Below are 5,494 nucleotides of genomic sequence, written 5' to 3'. Positions count from 1 at the left end.
GCGCCTTTACTCTGACTGTTTGGTTGTGTGGACGAGGTGAGCCATGTGTGGGGAGTGGGCGGCTTCTCCTCCTCTCCTCCCGCTGCATCACAAAGTCCACGGTGAAAACACGGACAATAATCACGTTTTTGAAAAGGTATGTTGTCGTTGTTGTTTTTTTGCAGGTGAGCTTATATAGGTCATAACATGAGGCACACCCGCCTAATCTCAAATTTATTTTAGAAAACAAATAGATAAAAAGATTCCGTTTTTATTGCGAGGCATTCACTTAATAATATGTTTATGATTTAGATTTTTCCTAATACCCCCCCCCCCGTGGTTAGTGACAGAAGGTTGCCAAAATATTAGGAACAGCTCTCACACGGTGTGATGCGGCGCAGTGCAGTGCTGAACACTAAAACAAAAATATAAATACATTTTTCTCACCGCACTGCTCGACTTCAAACTGTTTTGAATAGTTCAAACTTCTTATGGAGCTTAAAAATCTGCTTGAGAAGCAAAATTATATTTTTCAATTCCGTAATAGTATTTTGGGGAATTGAGGTAGAACTGAACACATAAAGCCATTTGCAGTTTTAAAACCACCAGCAAGATTTTGGATGTAGCCTCTTTTCACCAATTACCCACCATCCCGACACCGTGTCTTTCTCGCCTTCTCTCTCTGATAGGTAGTTCTTCAGTTCTTCCTCGGGCGTGGTTGTTTCTTGGAAAAGAAAAAAGAAAAAAGTACTGCAATATCAATTTTTTTGGACTAATGCAGTGCTGGTGAGTGTCGTGTAAACTCCGGGACATGTCAGGCGCTTCTTTTGGGAATTCCAAATGGCAGAGTGCATGAAAAGTGAGCCCTACTGTAAAATAAAATGAATCTCATTAGGCGTACCGACTGAAGTGTCCCGTGAGGCGGAGCATTATTTCACAGAATTTAAACAGACATCTTTTTTGCTTCTCGAGGAGTCTGTTTGTGCATTAGCAACTGGGGCTCTCCTTCCCACTATACAGTCGCCAGGGTTCGAACGACGATATAGCAGTGAAACGCTCTTCCATAAAACGTCCAGATTTGTTTTTTTTTTACCTCCAAATCTGTAGGATTAACATTCCGTGAGAAAGTGGTTTAATTATGTAGCGCGCTTGCTTGTTTGCAACGCAATATCTCTTACAGAACAGTTGTTTATGTTCGCTCGACTCGTAAATCATGCGCTGATTGTCGCCATTAAAATGCAGGAAAACTACTTAAAGCATTGAGAGCGGATTTGTCATTGTAATAAATTTGTTTGTTTGCAGTTCCACAGAAAACTGTGAAATAATCACAATATCTCAGCTCTGCCTTATGTGCTGCTTGTACGCCGGCTGCTAAATGATCAATTCATGTTGTTTTGCAGACTGCAGTTGCTATCTTTACACTTTTGCTCGCTTGTGGTGGTGCAATCTCGCATTTGGACGTTTTGGATAACAGGAACTTTAGTGGGAAGCTGCAGGACACCATTTTCGATTATCATTATTCTTACACCGAATGAATCGCCTTTCAGGGGGGCTCAATATGCCCAAAAATGCACCCACTTTTTAAAGCATTTGTACCCCGGGGCACATTTTGGCATTTTATATGGTAATTTATATGGTCTCTTTATTGCAAATTTTCACCTTTTGCGGGTTACGGTAGTGCAGTTCATGGAATAGTCATGTTGTCATAAGACCTTCATTTCCGACACTTATTACCCAACGCTGTGACACAAATGACGGTGGGTCATAACGACCCGAGGACAGCTGGGTGGGGTGATGGGAAATTTGGACTCGAGGATAGTGTGGGAATTACATCAAACTCACCCAATGTCGTAAATCGTTACAATGATTCTTTAAAATTCATGCACAGGCTTTATTTTGGTGACAGTTTGACCCTGAAAGAGATTATTTCTATTATTTCCTATTAGATACATTTGGAGGTAAAATGATCTCTCGTGGCGGCACGGTGGCCGACTGGTTAGAGCGTCAGCCTCACAGTTCTGAGGACCCGGGTTCAATATCCCGGCCCCGCCTGTGTGGAGTTTGCATGTTCTCCCCGTGTCTGCGTGGGTTTTCTCCGGGCACTCCGCTTTCCTCCCACAAAAACATGCATGAATTGGAGACTCTAAATTGTCTGTAGGCATGACTGTGAGTGCGAATGGTTGTTTGTTTCTATGTGCCCTGCGATTGGCTGGCAACCAGTTCAGGGTGTACCCCGCCTCCTGCCCGATGACAGCTGGGATAGGCCCCAGCACGCCCGCGACCCCAGTGAGGAAAAGCGGCTCAGAAAATGGATGGATGGATGGATGATATCTCATCTTGTGGCATCTTGCTGCCAAGAACTATGTATAAGTGAGGGGAGGCGCTTTATTTAGTTTGGCCATAGCCCTGCCTAATAGAAAAGTTGTGCTTTGTCATAGTCTCATGGCATCTATTGGCAATTATATATTTTTTTAGGGGGGCAATTTTCGCAATTCACAGCAGGGCTCGGTCCCGGTACGATACTAATTTAAAAATGTTCCATGTTTACATATTGATTGATTCATTGAGAGCAAAGCAGGCTTGAGAGGTTTCAAGGCATCTTGTTTCGGTGAAATGACTTGAAGGCAGGCCTGAGATTCTGCTTCATTATATGATTTCGCCATCTCTTGGAACGGCACATAAAGACACACAATGTTGTCATTGTGATGTCTGAAGAGGAGTCGCCAAGGGTGAAAGCTGCCAAGGGATTTTCGGTGTCGATGCCTCCTTCCTTTCAAGTCTTGTCGAGAGAAAGCGCCACAGGACGTGATAAAACCGGGGCCAATTGAACAAGCTGGAAGCAGAGACTGAATCTGACCAAGTCAAAATGGCGTTTTTGGAGAGTTTCACACAGACCTGCCAAAACGCAGTCATGCGCATGAAAGGCCAGTTGTAAGGTAACACAAAGAAAATGGACGTAATCTCTTTGTCCACCGGGATCTTTTCTGAATCCCTCTTTTGAACAATCCTTGTTGGCATATGAAAGGATTTAGAATTTCACATCTTTACTGGAATGTGGTGACGTTGTTGACGTGTGTGTGTTTGTGTGCAATTTGTCCACCCCATGCACACAAATTACTGATGTAGACACAAGCGAAACACCATATACGACGCTGCCATCCGCTCCTTTTAACACCCACTTCTCTGAACTGTACTCCCTGGTTCATTGGCCCTCTCTTCACTCACACAGACAAATTCACTGCTTAATGCTTATATATAAAAACAGCCCTGGCAAGACGTCACCTTGTCTTCGCGCTCCGCTCACCATGCATACCACCACCCGCACTCTCCGTTCCAGACGTTTTGACACTACCTCAAACAGACTCCGCAGTCTGCATCCCTGAGGACTATTTTATTATGAGCTGGAACCCGATCCCAACTCATTATTTCCCTTCCTAACTGTCATTTGTTATACCGGTCCCCACCGACTGCACAGGTAGTCTTTGGGGCTCGTTCCTGCAGGCCGGCCTTGCAAATTCAGAGACTCCGACACGGTCCTGTCCAGATGATTCCTTTGCCGCGCATCATTAGGGCCGCCACCTGACCACAGCAGCCGCCTGCGGACAGCAGACAGCCACGCTGAGGATAATGATGCAAAAAGAGAAATGGAGTTACCTTGTCTTTTTTATGCAAGCCTTTTATCTCCTCCCCCCCCCACACACACACCTCCAATCTTTTGAGTTTCCAATCCCTCCTGCGTTAATCCCCTTTGGAGACCGGCTCCTAAATGAGCATCAATGGCGGCGGGGGCCACGGATGCTTTCGTGCTCGGCGTGCCAACAGCCACTTGACTAGACCATCGCAAGGCGAATAACGCCATGGACTGCAAATGACCGGCGATGTGCAAGTCAAGTTGACGGTCACGGTGAATGTTGGTGTTTATATTAAAGAGGTTAATTTATTCCGTCGAGAAGATCATGCTTTCATCGACTTCTGTATTATTATGGGTCGCATTATATTAAAAACAACTTCAAATTCCCTTCATTTCATAGATAACAGGAACAGATTTGACACGTGATGGAAGTGCCATGTTAACAGTGGCCATTTGTAGTGCTCAATACTAAAGAAATCTTTGTTTATTTTGTATTTTCCTCTTTTTATGAAAGATAGTTTAGATAGTTTTTTTTATTGAGGAAACAAAAAATGAAAAAATAATTTAGTTTAAAAAAAAACGAAACTTTGTGTAGCAATTGAGCATGGGCCTTAAACAATAAACTTTGTTTTCAACATTTTTTATTCTCTGTCAAAGAATAATGGATGAATTTTAAAGGAGACACTTTATTCATTTTTGTAATTTCTTAGGTGTACTAACATTGTTGTGACATTCTTTCATCAAACGCCCCAAAGGCCAAGACACTTCACTGAAGTCAGCCTGTTTAAAGGGGGAGGTCCTGTCAATAGTCACACAACACCCTCTACTGTGGGGTGTGTCATTGTGAGAATGGCTTTTGTTACCATGCCGACTAGCGATAGCGCTAGGGGGCGGGTACTTGTTTGAGCCCCGCCCATGACTTGCAGCTAGGGTGGACCGAGAGCCGCCATTTTCAAAGGAATGACCCGACGAACCGGAAACACTGTCATGTCAAAGCTAAAAACTTAAGCAGAGTTCCAGTGTTGTTGAATACACAGCGTTACCAGCACTAGGTTTAGATGAGCTACACATACCTGATTATATGGCATTATGTATCACATTGACATATAATTGATTGTGCTGTTCCACCAGGGAGATGCATCAAATATCAACGGTGCACTTTTGAATGGCATTCGAATTGAATACGCGGTTGTACCGGTTGCTGAGTGTACCCGAGACGATATTTTTCCCAGTAACAAGGCCAAAGCAACACAGGGTTGATTAGCAAGTTTCTGCTAATCCAGTGGTCCCCACACAAAGAGATCATCAGAGCCTGAATTAAGTTTTTATTTTGAAAATCAGGTGTATCTGCTTGGGCCTCCGTACACATGTCAAACCACTTGTCTCGGTCACATGATATAGTTGTAGCAAAAGTAAAAAGTACCAAGTACAAACATTGACAATATCAGCAGTTCTGTTCAAAATACGCCTTTATGTTTACAGGTGATTCTCACACGCAAAGGCCACTTTGCGTAAAATGCGGAGACAGGCCCGCAAATGAGGCAACGAAGCCTTCAGAAAGCAACATCCTACTCATGCAAAGCAGGATTTACTCCAATGATGGCAACCAAAACAAAACTATGCGGTAGACTGGACATGCAGTAACACACATTATCTCCCATTCGCACAGGATGGGACTGGCTCATTAAAGGAAAACAAGCGCTCTCGTTAATTACAACAACTACATTTAATGGTGAGTTATATTTTGACTGCTTATTTATCCACTTCTATTGATGCTGGTCTGTCAAAATTGATGGAAAACCTGGTTCAAATTTTTTTTTTTTTAAATCTGGTTCACAAAATGTTTGAATCTCTGTTGTTCTCGACGACACACGTAAGCCCACT

The sequence above is a fragment of the Phycodurus eques genome, chromosome 18 (genome assembly GCF_024500275.1).
Source record: "Phycodurus eques isolate BA_2022a chromosome 18, UOR_Pequ_1.1, whole genome shotgun sequence".
In the NCBI taxonomy this organism is placed as follows: Eukaryota; Metazoa; Chordata; class Actinopteri; order Syngnathiformes; family Syngnathidae; genus Phycodurus; species Phycodurus eques.
Note: the sequence above shows the minus strand (reverse complement) of the source record.